This window comes from Chiloscyllium punctatum, chromosome 35 (assembly GCF_047496795.1).
Source record: "Chiloscyllium punctatum isolate Juve2018m chromosome 35, sChiPun1.3, whole genome shotgun sequence".
Classification (NCBI taxonomy): Eukaryota; Metazoa; Chordata; class Chondrichthyes; order Orectolobiformes; family Hemiscylliidae; genus Chiloscyllium; species Chiloscyllium punctatum.
The window spans coordinates 61384464-61400953 of NC_092773.1; the positions used below are offsets into that span (position 1 = coordinate 61384464).

General features: G+C 43.3%; 1 non-coding gene across 1 annotated transcript; it reads left to right on the top strand.

Moving 5' to 3' along the window:
• Positions 1-16168: 16168 nt before the first annotated feature.
• On the top strand, positions 16169-16250 carry trnas-uga (transfer RNA serine (anticodon UGA)). Its single transcript has one exon. It is a non-coding gene; the product is annotated as a tRNA-Ser (tRNA).
• The last annotated feature ends 240 nt before the right edge of the window (positions 16251-16490 follow it).

Below are 16490 nucleotides of genomic sequence, written 5' to 3' on the forward strand. Positions count from 1 at the left end.
GAGCGGGAAGGAAGTAAAATATACCGGGCAGTGGGGAGAGCGCGACAGAGAGGCAAGATGTAGAGGGCGAATGAGAGGGGTGCAGAGACAGAGAGAGAAATGGTAGGGTATAGGGAGAGATAGAGAATGAGTGTGCAGATAGAGAGAGGCAGTGTGGTGGCACAGAGAGAGAGAGATAGGGGAGTGAGAAACTCAGGGGAGGAAAGAGAATGGGGAGAGCAGGATAGCCGGAGGGGAAAAGTTTCAGAGAGGATGGAGAGAGAGTGTAACGGCGAGAGAGATTTGACAGAGAGAGAGAGATAGAGTGAGGGGGAGGTTTAGAGAGACAGGGTGAGGGAGATAGGGAGATAGTGATCTGCAGAGACAAGTGAGAGGCAAGAGAGAGACGAAGAAATAAGAGGTTTGGAGTTGGTGTGTGGGGCGTGGAAGAGAGTGTGAGAGGCAACGGGAGAATGTGTTCGGTAGAGACAGTGATAGTTTGGCGGAAAGAGAGAGATGGAGTGGTTAGACTGAGAAAGCTGGATGGTGCAAGCGAGCTGGAGTGAGAGTCAGCTGGTGTAAGCCCTTCTGTCTTCATATTGGAAAGCTGTAATACTATTTTCTTTCTATTTTCTTGTAGAGCCCAGAAATAGCTGAAAGCAATTTAAGCAAGAAAGACAAACGAAAATGTGTTTGGTCAATGTAGCAAAATGTAGAAATTCTTTTTTAAATACTGCATAGGATAAAAGTAAAGAATAAAAATGAATTAGATTTATTTCTTACAATGCAACGAAAACGAATTTCTTATCGTCTCTTCAAGATTTTTTGTAAATTCTGAATTGGCGCCAAAACAGCTCAGAGCCAATGTAATGAGTGGCAAAATAGTTCAGAGCCAAAACGGCTGGGCCAAATGATCGGTGGAAAAAGGGCGGCGCCAAAAAGTCCCATTCCGAATATTTGGCAAGTATGACACGTTTGTCGAATGGTAACAATATGCTCGTGAAGTCCAGGCCAATAAAAATGATTTTGCACCTAACCCCGAGTCTTTCATACACCATGGTGACCTTCCCTTCGGAAGTAAAGCAGGGCAGGCGACTGAGGTGTCAGAAAGGGGAGCACTTTGGGGACAGCGACCATAATTCGATTCATAATAAAATACTGATGGAAAAGGATAGACCAGATCGAATTGTTGAATATCTAAATTGGCGAAAGACCAATTTTGACGGCATTAGGCGAGAACCTTTGCAAGTTGATTGGAGGCAGATGTTCTCTGGTGAAGGGACGGATGGAAAATGGGAAGCCTTCAGAAATGAAATAACAAAAAATCGAGTCGAAGTATATTTCTGTCAAGATGAAAGGAAAGTCTGGTAGGTATAGGAAATGCTGGACGACGAAAGAAATTGAGGGTTTAGTAAAGATAAAGAAGGAAGTATATGTCAGGTAGAGACAGGGTAGATCGAGTGAGTCCTTCGAAGAGTATAAAGGAAATAGTTGTATACTTAAGAGGGAAATCAGGAGGGAAAATAGGGGACATGAGATAGCTTTCCCAAATTGAATAAATGAGAATCCAAATGACGTTTGTAAATATATTAAGAATAAAAGGGGAACTAGGGAGAGAATAGGGCCCCTCAAAGATCAGCAAGGCGGCCTTTGGTTGGAGCCACAGAAAATGGGGGCAATACGAAATGAATATTTTGCATCAGTAATTACTGTGGAAAAGGATATGGAAGACATAGATTGAAGGGAAAGAGACGGAGACATCTTGCAAAATGTCCGTATTACAGAGGAGGAATTGCTGGATGCCTTGAAACGGGTAAAGGTGGATAAATCCCCAGGACCTGACCAGGTGTACCCGAGAACTCTGTGGGAAGCTAGAGAAGTAATTTCTAGGCCTCTTGCTGAAAGACTTGTATAATCAATAGTGACAGGTGAGGTGCCAGAAGACTGCTGGTTGACTCACCTGGTGTCACTGTTTAAGAAGGGTGTCAGGCCAAGCCAGGGACTTATACATCGGTGAGCGTAACCTCGGTGGTGGGCAGTTGTTGTAGGAAATCCTGAGGGACAGGACGTACATATATTTGGTAAGGCAAGGACTACTTAGGGATATTCAACATGGCTTTGTGCGTGGAAAATCATGTCTCATAAAACTGATTGAGTTTTTTGAAGAAGTAACTAAGAAGATTGATGAGGGCAGAGCAGTACATGTGATCTATATGGAATTCTGTAAGGCATTCGACAAGGTTTCCCATGGGAGACTGATTAGCAAGTTAGATATCATGGAATACAGGGAGAACTAGCTATTTCGAGACAGAACTGTCTCAAAGTTTGTAAAAAGAGGATGGTGGTGAAGGATTGTTTTTCAGACTGGAGGCCTGCATTCAGTGGAGTGCCACAAGGATCACTGCTGGGCCCTCTACTTTTTGTCATTTACATAAATGATTTGGATGAGAGCATGAGAGGTACAGTCAGTAGGTTTGCAGATGACACCAACATTGGAGGTGTCGTGTACAGCGAAGAAGGTTACATCAGTTTACAGCACGATCTGGAACAGGTGGGCCAATGGGTTGTGATGTGACAGATGAAGTTCAACTTAACTAATTGCGAGGTGCTGTATTTTGGAAAAGCAAATCTTAGCAGGACATGCACACTTAATGGTAAGGTCCGAGGGAGGGTTGCTGAACAAACAGACGTTGAAGTGCAGGTTCAAAGCACGTTGAAAATGGATTCGCAGGTGGGTAGGGTAGTGAAGAAGACGTTTGGTTTGCTTGCCTCTATTTGTCAGAGTATTGAGTGCAGGAGTTGGGAGATCATGTTGCAGCTGCACAGGACATTAATTAGGCCACTGCTGGAATATTGCGTGCAATTCCCGTCTCCTTCTTATCGGAAAAATGTTGTGAAACTTGAAAGGGTTCAGAAAAGATTCACCGAGCTGTTGTCAGCGTTGGAGGATTTGAGCTATAGGGAGAGGCTGAACAGACTGGGGCTATTTTCCATGAAGCGTCGGAGGCTGAGGGGTGACCTTCTCGAGGTTTACAAAATATTGAGTGGCATGGATTGCATAAATAGACAAATAATTTTCTCTGGGATCGTGGAGACCAGAAATAGATGGCATAGTTTGAGGGTGAGAAAGGAAAGATTTCAAAGAGATCAACAGAACAGCTGTTTCACAGGGAGGGTGTTAACTGCATGAAACGAGCTGCCAGAGGAATTGGTGGAGGCTGATGCAATTGCAATATCGAAGAAAATTTGGATGGGTTTATGAAGAGGAAGAGTTTGGAGGGGTATTGGCTGGGTTGGGACTAGATTGGGTTGGGATATCTTCTGGTAATGGATGGGTTGGACAGAGCAAACTGTTTCCATGCTGTACATCTCTATTCTTCTTTAACGTCCTCTAGTGTTATCACATCGTTCCTGTAGTGTAATTCCCAGAACTGCAGACAGTCCCAGCCTGCTCAATGCTTTGTAAAATTCCAAACATACCTCCTTTCTCTTAAACAGTGACACAATTGATGAAGGTAAATGTAGTCTATGCCTCATTAACTATCATAATCACGTCTTCTACTGACTTCAGAAAATTGTGAATGATTACCTGAAGATCACTATATTCGTCCAAGCTTCCCAGCGTTCTGCCTTTCATTAAATTCTACTCCGTCTCTATTTCCTTAACAAGGTTCAAAACAATGTACGATTGTCCTACCGATCTGATCAACTCTTCCAAGTTGTGTTTCGTGTTTTCGCAGATGACACCAAATTACGTGGTGTTGTTTACACTGAAGAAGATTACCTCTGAATACGACAGTACCTTGAGTCAGATCGTCGACTGGGTGGCGGAGTGGAAAAATAGAGCTTACATTAATTACATGCATTGTAATACATTTGGAAAGTCAAATCACACAAACATCCATACTTCGTAATGAAGGACTGTGGCCAAAACGTCCATTCCCCTCCTCCTCGGATGCTGGCTGACCTGATGTGCTTTTCCAGCATCACACTCTCGACACTGACCTTCAGCATCTTCAGTTCACAGATTTCTCTCTGAACCTAATGGTAGAACCTGGGATGCGTTACTGTGAAAATAGACCTTGGGGTGTAGATTCATAGTTCCTTGAAAGTGCAGTCGTTGGCAGACAGGATGGTACAGAAGGTGATTTGCATCCCTTCATTTATTTAGCAGGGCATTGAGTAGAACTTTGGGAGGTTGCAGGTGTGCAACACATTGGTGAGGCCACTTTCAAATAATGTATCGCAATCTGATATCTTTCCGATCGAAAGGAAACCATTAAAAATTAAAGTTGAGACAAGATTCCCTGGGATGTTGAATTTCTGTGGCGACAAGCTCTCTGAAGCGCAACAGGATGACGCGTGACCTTATCGAGATTTACAAAGCCATGAGGATCATGGTAAAGGCGAGTAACTCAGATCTTCCTCCCACTGTTGGAGAGTACAAACACTGAGTGCATAAGGTTAGTGTGAGAGAAGAAAACACTAAGACAGAAATGATGTAACGTTTTGATCCAAATTGTGATGCACGTACAGAATAAATTGCATGGCGAAGTATTGGAGGAGGGGACATTTAAAACATTTGAAAGTCATCTGGATGACTTTCATGAATTGGAAATGCTGAATTCTGGCAAATGGAAGGAGATCGGTTTAGAGGCATGTTGAGGCAAAGATGTATTTCATGTTATTTAAAAGCTATGACTCTTGACTGATAGACTCTGTCTATCAGTCCTTCTGGTAACCTCAGTGGATTTATTAATTTGAAATTATCACACGCCGAACAAAGTCAGACATCAGAGCGAAAGCTACTTGGGAGATTCAAATTTTTATTTCAGCTCATAGTTTTATGCGTGGGTTTGCTGCTTAAACGTTTTAACCAGATGCTGCGAATAAAAAACGAGCACCCATACATCGTCAGTTAACATTTGCTGGAGCAATTTAGTGTGACCATCAGAAAGAAAAATATAATGTATTTGTCCAATCGATAGCCTTACAGAAACTCAGAGGCCATGAAGATTACTCCATATCAATCTGTTAAGTATCAGTGACGGTTTGGAAGTCTGCAATCTGCCTCCTTTCAGGAAATTCTTGTGTTACCACTCGTTGTAATCTTATTCAGGAAATATCTCTCCCGATGATAAAAACAACTTCAGACTCAGCTCAATCTCACTGAACATGGACCAGAAATGAAACTTCACCGATGTTCTGCCACTGTCAAGCCATTTCCTCAAACATCAGAAGATTAAATATTGAAACTTCATAAAAGAAGAAACAAAAAACAAGCAGAGCTTTACCTCTCCGCTGAAACATGTCAGATGCGAAATTCTGGGGGCGCCCGTCCGAATTTTGCGTCTTTGCCGTGTTGACCTGACCATACAATATCAGTGTCATTTTTTAAACGTCACACGGCACCAGATTAATGTCCAACAGGTTGAATTGGAAGTACTACATTTCGGATCACTGCTCCTTCGTCAGGTTACTGTGGAGTATAAGATCTGAAGATGTAGCATTTCTAACAAAGTTTAAGAGTGAGTTAACCGAAATAATATATTAAAAATTACATGGATTATTTGTTAACTCTCTCATCTTTTACAAAGCCAATCTTGCTTTCAGTTCTTTCATATGTAAAATAGTACAAAACGTTTTAAAGTTCTATTCTCAAGTGAACTTTAACAAGATGTGCCATGTCAGCGCAGAGAATGCATTGAAGGTTCGAGGTGCCTTGTGTGAGACTACTTGGGTCCCAATGTACACACTGAATGTAATGTTCAAAAGGGATTCACAGAATCTTACATGGATTCATGCTGTTTTTGAGCAAAGTACAACATAATTCTTCAAGTACAAATTCAACTCACAAATTAAGTTGTGTGTGCATGAAAATGTGACTGTGTGTTGGGGGGCATCAGTGTCTGTGAAAGAGTGTGTGTATGTGTATATGTGTGATTGTGAGTGTTAAGGGGTTTTACGGGCATGAGAGAGTTCGCTGTTGGTGTGCGCATGGGAGTGTATGTGTGATCGAATGAAAGAGGGGACTGTGTGTGTCTGTGCGAGGGAGAGAGAAAGTGTGTGTGTCTCCGTGTGTCCCTGCGTGCTTGAGAGAGAGAGACAGACAGACAGAGAGAGAGACAGAGAGAGAGAGGCAAAGAGACCGAACTTGGTTACCAGCCTCTCCATATTGAAAACAATGAGTTGGCGATGCCGTTGTTGGACTGGGTGAAAGTTAAGAAAGTTAAAAATCACACAACACTAGATTACATTCCAACATGTTTAATTGGAAGCACTTGCTTTCGGAGCGCTGCTCCTTTATCAGGTAGTTGTGGAGTAAATGCTTGCAAAACACAGAATTTACAGCAATATTTTTCAGTGTGATGTAACTGGAATTTATTATTGAAAAAAGAACCTGGATTTTTTAAAAGCCCCTTGTCTGTAAGAATGACCATGTTGCTTTCAGTTCTTCCATCGTTAAATTGCAAAACTTTTTGAAAAGTCAGATTCTCAAGTGAACTGTGACAATTGGTGTCATGACGCGGCTAGCACTGCTGCCTCAGAGCACCAGGGCTCCAGGTTCGATTCTGGCTTCGGGCAGCTGTCTCTGTGGTGTTTGCGCATTCATCACGTGTCTGCGTGGGTTTCCTCCGGTAGCTCCGGTTTCCTCCCACAATCCAAAGATGTGCAGGTCAAGTAGATCGGTCATAGTGCCATAGTGTTAGGTGCATTAGTCAAATAGAAATAAGTCTGGGTGGATTACTCTTCGGAGGGTCGGTGTGGACTTGTTGCTCACATCATGTATTAAAGGTATGAGCTTCCTTGTGTGAGGCTATCTGTGCCACATTGGCCAGACCGATTATGGAATAAAAATGGACATTTACCGAATGTTACATGGATTCATGAAGTGTGCGAGCCAACTAAAATGCAATTCTGAAAATATGGACAAATGCTAGATATTTATATTTATATGTGTGTGTGTGTGTGTGTGTTGGAGTAGTGTCTTATGTGTGTAAGTGAGACAGATTGTATGTTTGTGTATGATTGTGAGTCTAAAGGGGTATAACTGTGTGAGAGGGTGCGTGTTTGAGTGTGGGAGTGTATGTGTATGTAATGCTCAATGATATTCACCTCCAAAAGAATGTCATCGCACTTTAATGCAAGCTCTCCACCAATCAACCAATCCACCCAACCATCCGAGCCGCTTCCTTTGCCACCGCAGGAATTGCAAAACCTGGGCCCACACATCCCACCAACCAGGGTCCAAAGCCACAAAGCAACCTTCCACATCCATCAGACTTTTCCCTCCATTTCCATACATGTCAGTTGCTCCCGATGCAGTCTCCTCTACGTTTACAAGACAGGATGCTGACTCGAAGAGCGCTTCAGTGAACACCTGCAGGACACCTGCACCGACCGCCTCATTTCCAAACAAATTCAACTACCTTCCCACTCCACCTAGGACATGCCAGTCCTGGGCCTCCTCCATCGCCACTCCCTTCCCACCCGACTTTGCAGAAATCACGCCTCATCTTCAGCCACGGGAACCACCAGCCCAATGGCATCAATGTGATTTCACCAGTTTCACCATGTCCCCTCCCCCCACCTAATCCCAGTTCCAAACTTTCATCTCAGCACGGCGCTCATGGCTTGTCATACCTGTCCATCCTGCTTCCCACTTATCCGCCCACTCTTCCCTCTGACCTATCACCACTCCCCCACTTCCATCCACCTTTTCACTCTCAGCTGCCTTTCCCCACGCCCCACGCACCTGCCACTTAATCTCTCCAACACCGAGGCTCAAACCCTCAACTCGAATGAAGGGCTTTTTCTGAAATTTCGATTTTCCTGCTCCTCTGAAGATGCCTGAACTGCTGTCCTTTTCGAGCAACACACTCCTGACTAATCTCCAGGATCTGCACTTCTCCATTTCTTCTGTGTAATTGAAGCTGTATTTTGAGTGTCAGCTTCATTATATTTGTGTATTGGACCCTCTGTCCGCCCACAAATCTCAGGCTTGAGATCTGATCTTGTTCTTGATTGCAGATGCTGCTTTTCATGCACTGTTTTAATTCTGACATTTTCAATGTGTCATTGTTTTCTCGATTCTGTACCTTCATTTTCAGGGTGATGACCGGTCAACTGTGCATGAGCAGAAATTAGGTGCACTTTCCCTCGCACCAAAGAATCACCACATTACTTGTGATTCCTACAAGACTTCACTATCCAAGAAAGAGAAAATAACACCTTTAGTAACTTAAGATCAGTTGAGTTGAAGAATCCCCATCTTTAACTGCTGCGGTCAGATCGACTCGACCATCCTTCTCTTGAGGAGTGCCGTGAGTTCATAAAATAATCATGCACAGATGCATGAGTTTCAAGAAACAGATCAAACATTGGTGTAAAGTTTTCCAAACTATTTATTCACTTGTGTCCGAATTGTGGACAGTTCTTAATCATCCCAATCAAAGTGTGCAGACTCTTCCTGATGAACCTCGCTGCATTCCTGTCCATTCCCTTTGAGAATAAATTTTATCCTGACTGGTTAAAGATAGTTCCCTACGGGAGAAAGTGTCACTGTATCGATGATGTCAAAATGCAGCCCGATTCTCCGGGACACATAAATCATTACATGTCCGGCTGTTCCTCAAACAGTATCATGTATTTAGGACCCACTCCAGTGCAGCTTCACAGTGAATTCACACGTTGTTTATTTCACATATAACACATCATATCAGCACCTTTACTGAAAGCTGAACATCGTGGTATACACGAAATTCAAGGTGCAGTTATTAAACTGAATGTTTGCCACAACGTCTGTCTACGTGGGCCTGCTCTGATTGGTCGTGAAGAGATTATCAAATGTAACTTCCGAAAACATAATTTATTGGTGAGCAATCGCACTATGTCCAAAGAAGCATATCAACTTGTTCAAATCATCTCAACTTTTTCGACTTTAACTGCAACCTGGGTGGATACTACATTCGAAGATTCTCCTTAAGTACATTAGAAACGAGTTATTTCATTTTGATTGTCTCTCAACTGGAAGCTCCTTGGTAGATTTTAACTTGCTTGGTTATTCGGATTGATCAGCGCCTGACACTTGTTCTAAACACAGCCAATATGACCCAAGATTCCTCTGCTCCTCCACACTTTCAGGAATCCTTTAACCCTGTATTCTGCATTGATATTCGCACTTCCAAAGTGAACGACTTCACACTTGTTCGGGTTTAACGCCATCTGCCACATATCAGCCCAGTTCTGCAACCTCGCAATGTTCCATTGCAATCCACAACAGCCGAATACACTATCGACAATTCCACCAAGCTTCATGTCATCGGCAAAATTACTACCTCACCTCTCTTCTATTTCATCTAACTCATTCATAAAAATCGCAAAGAGCAGAGCTCCCCTAACCAATCCCTGAGGACGTTCACTGGATACCGACCTCCACGATGCCCGATCCAATAATCTTCAGTGTACACTTGATGGTCACTGTTATTGAGGAACTGTTTTTAATGTAGGTTATTCAGCCTGCCAAAGCTAACGGTAACAGATGAAAACTAACTGATTATCCTGCATTAATTTGCCGCTTTGGAAAGTTGAGGAAATAGTTCTGTCTCTAATGTATCCTCCTGCATTAAAGAAAAAAGGCTTTCATTGTGAAGGAAGAAACGGAAATCAATCTTTACATCGTATAGATTTAATGAAGGATTGAAGCATTTCATATCTGTCCCTCCTCACTCTACCAGTTCATGTCTCGTTATATATTCTCCACTCACTAATACGTTTACTTATCATTGCATAAAATTAACAGATGCCGTCAGTGTTACTAAAACATTTATCATCTGCGCAGCTGCCAAGATGTCTCAGCAGGTGGGATGATTGTTTGAATCGCTTCCAACACGAGGAATGAATGAATGGCTTCTCCCCAATGTGAACCCACAGGTGCCTCAGCAGCTTGAACGCCTGAGGGTATCCTTTCCCCCACACACAGCATTATCCGTAGAGAGTGGTGCAAGTATAGAATGAGTTGGCAGAGGGAGAGGGAGAGGCTGGTAGAAGTACAAACTTTATAAGGCATCAGGATTGGTAAATGAGTAGGAAGGATTGAGAGAGTTATGTGTCAAATGCTGACATATGAAATGAGAGTTATTAATGATAAATTGTCAGCGTGGACAAGTTGGTCTGAAGCATCTGATTCTGTGCTTTCAATTTCTATGTCTCTCTCTCTCTCTCTCACTCTCTCGGTCTGTCATATCTTGCTGCGATCTGCCCTCAGTTCAGACAAAGAGCTGGATTGGGGCTGGGTCAGTGGAAAGTGGATAGCTCCCAGTTTGAACCAATTTTACCCAGTCATAGCCCTGGGAGTGGATAAACTGAAGTCTACTCCAGTATGGCAGACTTCGAGTTTGTTCCATGAAATGAAGGTGTGTGACGAAGACATGGAGGGCGTCTGAGACGGAGAGTGGGAGAATATGGGTGAAAAACATGGTGAGGTTGTGTGAGACAAAAACAGGAATGATGTTTGTGACCAGACAGACAGCGTATGTTTTACAAAGACCGGCAGAATGTGTGTGTCCTCAAACATGAGAGAGGTTTTTGATAATGCATTTATGTTCGGACTTGCCATTGAATGATGTGATGGACAATTTGCATATCCAACTGCCATTTGATTTTTTTTTGTGGATATATTAGCATGAATTATTTTATATACAATCCCTTAGCACTGTAACTCCGACAGCGCTCTCTCACACAACACGGAACAGGCGACAATGGTACTTACTCAGCACTGCCCCTGTGACAGTTCCCTCTCGCTCAGTACTGACACTCCAACAGTACCTGCTCCCTCAACACTAACCCTCTGACAGTGCCCACTCCCTCAGCATTGATCCTGTTACAGTAACCGGTCCTTCAGCAAGAACCATCTGAGAGTATCTGCATCCTCAGCACTGATGCTCTGACAGCGTCAGCTCCCACAGCACTGACCCTCCAAAAGCGCCTCTCTTTCAGCACAAACCTTTTGTATTGGAAAGGTAAAGCGCCGTTCCGTCAGTTCTGACACTCCGAAAATAGATGCTGTCTTGGCTCTCTCATTGGATCCTGGTCCAATTGCACTATTTTACTCACTTGCACAGTGTTCAGAAGATTTGAAGCAACCAAAGATATCATCGGTGAGTTCCTGCGCCAAATGATTATAATCTCCTGCGAGTTAAGGAAACAGAGGGAAATGAGCTGAAAAACTATTTGTCGCTGTCAACCTTGATGAATTCCTGTGTCATCCTGAACACAGGTCTAAAACGTGCGGCCAGACTGCCTCTTACTAATAGCCACAGGCAACATTGGATTTGGTACTAGGTAATGGACAGGCCAGGGGTTAGATTTGGATGTATGTGATTGCAAACACAATTCGGTTATGTTTACTTAAGCAATAGAAAGGGATAGTTACATACTGCAGCGATAGTCTTATGGCTAACGGAAAGGCAGTTATGATGCGAGTTGGCAAGATTTAGTATGCACAGGATGTGGAAGGAAACGGATAGGATGACCACAATTGAAATGTGGAACTTACTCAAGGAACTGCTATTGCACGCACTTGATGAGTAAGTACCTGGCAGGCATGAAGGAAGTTGTCGAGCGAAGCAGGCGTGGTTTATTAAAGAAGTTGAAGTTCATGTCAAGAGAAAGAAGGAGGCTTATGTTCGGTTTTGACGTGAAGGCTCAGTTAGAGCGATTGAGAGTTACAAGTTAGTTAGGAAAGACCTGAACAGAGAGTCCAGCAGAGCCAGGGGAGGACATGAGAAGTCGCTTGCAGGTTGAATCTTAGAAAACCCTAAGGCTTTCTACGTGTATATCGGGAATAAAACAATGACGAGAGTAAGATTAGGACCAAAGATAGTCGTGAGGAATTGTGTGTGGAGTCAGAGGAGATAGGAAGGCATCAAATGAATAACTTTCGTTAGTATTCATATTGAATTAGATCAACGTTGTCGAGGAGAATCTGAGATACAGGCTACTAGACTAGATGGGACTGACGTTTACAAGGAGGACTTGTTAACAATTCTGGAAGGTGTGAAAATAAGTAAATCCCCTCGTTCGGATGGGATCTATCCAATGATTTCCTGGGAAGCCAGGGAGGAGATTGCAGAGCCTTTGCCTTTGATCTTTATTTCGTTATTGTCGACAAGAATATCACTCGAAGATTGGAGGATAGCAGAAGCTGTTCCCTTGTTTAAGAAGGGTAATACAGATGACCCAAGTAATCATAGATCAATGAGCCTTACGTCTGTTGTATGAACAAATTATGTAAAGGATTATGAGAGATAGGATTGACAATCATTCAGCAAGCAACAATTTGATTTCAGATGGTCAACATGTTATCGTGAGTTTTTTGAGAAGGTGACCAAACATGTGGATCAGGGTAGGGCACTTATCGTGGAGTACATGGACGTCTGTAACACCTTTGATAAGATTCCACATGTTAGGTTGTTGGAGAAAATGCGGAGGCATGGTGTTGACGATGATTTCGCAGTTTGGATTAGAAACTAGCCTTCTGTTAGAAGGCAGCAAGTGGTGGTTAATGGAAAATATTCAGACTGGAGTCCGGTTACGAGTGGTGTGGCACAAAGAGCGATTTTGGGACCACTGCTGTTTGCCGTTTTCATAAATGACTAAAACGCAGGCGTAGCTGGATGGGTTAGTAAGCTTGTAGATAACAGTAAAGTTGGTGGAGTAGTGGACAGTGTGGAAAAATGCTGCGGTTTGCTGGGGAGGTCGGATAAACTGCAGAATTGGTCTTAGAGGACGCAAATAGAGTTCATTGCATCTACATTTGAGGTGATTCACTATGGGAACATCAATAGGAAGGCAGAAAACTGAGTTAATTGAAAGAGTCTTGGTAATGTGCATGTGCAGCGGGTTGTTGGAGTCCATGTACATAGATTACTAAAAGTTTCCAGCCAGGTTTATAGTGCTGTTAAGAAGGCATACGTTGTGTTAGGTTTCATTGGGAGAGGATTGAGTTCCTGAGCCATAATGCAAAGCTGCAACTATACAAAACACTTGTGTGGCTCCACTTGGAATATTTTGTGCTGCCTGGTCGCCCCATTCCAGGTAGGATGTGGAAGCATTGGAAAAGTTGCAGTCGAGATTAAACAGGATAGTTCCTCTTCCGGAGGGAAAGTCTCATGAGGAACATCTGAGAGATTTGGTCTGTTCTCATTGGAAAGAAGAATGCTCAGAGCGGATTTGATACAGAGTTACAAGATGATAAGAGGATTCGATAGGGTAAACAGTGGAAGTCTTTTTCTTAGGATGATGATGTCAGCTTGTATGGGTGGCCATAAATACAAATTGAGGGGTTATAGATTTAAGCCAGATGTCACAGGCAGGTTCTTTGCTCAGAGAGTGGTAAGGGCGTGGAATGCCCTGCCTGTCGATGTAGATAGCTCAGCCACATTAGGGAGATGTAAACAATCCTTGCATAACCACATGGATGATGATGGGATTATATGGGGGGATGAGCTGAGAAATACTCACAGGTCGACGCAACATCGAAAGCCAAAGGGTCTGTGCTGCTTTGTATTGTTCTATGTTCTGAAGCCAAATCTCCACTTCGGTAACCTCCAACCCCATGGCATCAAAGGGGTTGCACCAGTTTCCACATTTCCCCTCCGCCACCTTACCCCACTTCACAATGTCCAGCTCAGCACCGTCCTTATGAGCTGTCCCATTTGTCCCATTTCCTTCCCACCCATGTACATCACCCTCCCCTCCAAACTATCAACATTGCACCCTCCCCCGTGCACCTATTGGTATGTCAGCTACCTTCAGCCCAGCCCCATCATCTCACATTTATCTCTCCACACTCGAGGCTTCCAACCAAATTCCTGATGAAAGGCTTTTGCATGAATCGTGGTTTTCCTGCTCCTCAGATGCTGCCTGACATGCTGTGCTTTTCCAGCACCACATTCTTGACTCTAATCTCTAGCATCTGCACTACTCACTTTCCCCTATTAATCATGGGTGTCCTTAACTTCCACTCTCCCTTTCCTGACTCCAGTTTCAATAAAGTTTCGAGACCTGTAAACAATACATCAGCTATGTCCCAAGAACAGCACGAGACATATCTTGGTTTTCGATTAATTTGCAGGCTCCTTCATTTCAGTCATTCCCTGGGATATCATCTCTTTCATTGTGAGCATTACGAAAGGACATTATCTTTAGCAGAAAAAAATCAGTCTGTCACTAACCATTGTTTGTTTCATGCACAAGGGCACCCAGACTCCTCCGAAACGCACTTTTTTGGGGTTTCTCTTGATTTTAATTGCGGTCAGTCTTTTGAATCTTCCTCCCAAATGCATGACCTCAAACGCCGACATGAAATTGCACCTTCAAGGATTTTGCCCACCCACTGAACCTGTGTCTATCCATTTCCAGATTCCGCTGTCCTCATCACAACATGCTCTCCCACCTATTGTGTATCGACAGTAAAACTGGCCACATTTCACTCAGCCAATTCGTACAAGTCATGAATTCAGATATAAATCATTGAAGTCCTATGACTGACCTTTCCAGCACTTGAGTAATTACATCTTTGCAATTTAAAATATACCCAATAATCCAGATTTTGTGTCTTCCATTAAGTAAACAACGGACAAGCCTGGCCTTTTTTTATACTTAACACCGTGAACTCCTACCTTGTGTAATGGCTTTTGATGTGGTCCCTTATGGAATGCCGAACAAAAATTGATCAACTCGGCATGTAATATTATCAAAGAACTCTGACAAAGTTGTCAAGTGTGTTTTTCCTTTCAACTAATGATGTTGACTCAGTTTGTCTCCAATCAACTTTTCTCAATGTCCTGCTATTTCTTTCTTCACAATGGTCTTTCGCAGTTCTCAAGTGACAGACAAGACATTGGAACAGATGGAAGCTATTCAGACCATCAGGTCGTCTCCACCTTTTAATGAGATCATGTCTGACTTGGTTAAATCTCAACTGCAAAGTTCCCCCTTATCCCCGTTTCCCTGTATTCCCCAAGTAACTAATTAGCTCGCTATCTCAGCCTTGGTCATACCCAGCCTTGACAGCTCTCTATTGGGAAGAATTCTGCAGATTTGCTATCCTCTGAAAGAGAGAAAATCCTTCTCATCTGTGTGTCAAATGATTAACAGTTCACCTGAGATTAGGCTCTGTATATTCTACACAAATGTCGTTTTCCAGCGAATAATTTCAGTCCCAGTCCTCTGGAAACTGACGCTAATCGGTAGCAACATTTCCTCCAGAACACCAACCCGCCCATCCGCAATGCGCCCTCCCCCATCATTATTAACAGACCACGGGTACAGAATCACGAGAAAACCCGGGAACACACAAGTTTCGAAAAACGCTCGAAGAGAGCCAGACTGCTGTTGTAGAACAGTTGGTTCCTGTGACATGAATGTGTTTGCAGAGGGTGCAGAACTGTTGCCATGTCATTACACTGAATGTCCCAGGATTTATTTTGGAAAACTAAAACTGATTGAGGATAACAATCACTTCGGGCAGGGCAGGCTGAATTTTGAGTTCGTGAAAAGCCTGTTTCATGGATCGTGCAACGAGTCAGCTCTCCCGTCTTTGTTGCGTAATTGGTCAACACGATCATCCATTAACCGAACAGTTGGTGGTTTGGGACCACCCAGGAACGGATCTCTCATGGTTCATACTTCATTTGTTTTCTTTCCTGCACAGCTCCGTGTTTTTAATGTGGTCAGGAGAATGTTCCCCAAACAGGAATCCAATCCGGAACCAGAATGGAATTTCTGTATTGTTTTAATGGCTAATGTAAAGGAACTTGGATTTACAGAATCTGAAACAAAAATAGAAAATGCTGGGTAAAGACTGGGGTTTGCCAGTACTACTGGGAGAAAGCGGAGTTCGAATAACTTCTGAAGAAGTTCTGAAACGTTGAATCGCCCTTTTCCAGCCCAGATCCTGCTCGACCTGCTGAGTATTTTCCTGCAATTTCCGCCTTCTTTTAAGCTGAATATCGATTCCACCTCTCGGGGTGGAACACCCAGACCCACTTTGTCCCGACATTTCATCGATTTGAAAGCTGTGGCTTTTGAATTCAATTAAACCAAACAATGATTCATAACTGCTGAGCTCACCAGAGACAAAGACTTGGAAATGATAAATTCAACAGTAAGTGCATGCTTGCATGTAGTTGTGGCCGAGTGGTTAAGGCGATGGGCTTGAAATCCATTGGGGTATTCCCACGCAGGTTCGAATCCTGTCAACTACGGTGGATGGCGGAGTTTGCTTTCGACTTTGTTTTTTGGGATTCAGATCACGGCGGAGAGAATCACTTCATTCAGGTCACGAATGGTGCAAATCTCCAGTGCACTCAAAGAACTGAACAGATGTACACTTGCTTTGCCACATTTGTTTAGACTCGTTACGACACACGGTAAACCCTCCTGCTTCAGATAAAACACAGAAACGATTTATGCCGTACAGTAATCTGCAAAAGTTTGATTGGCCA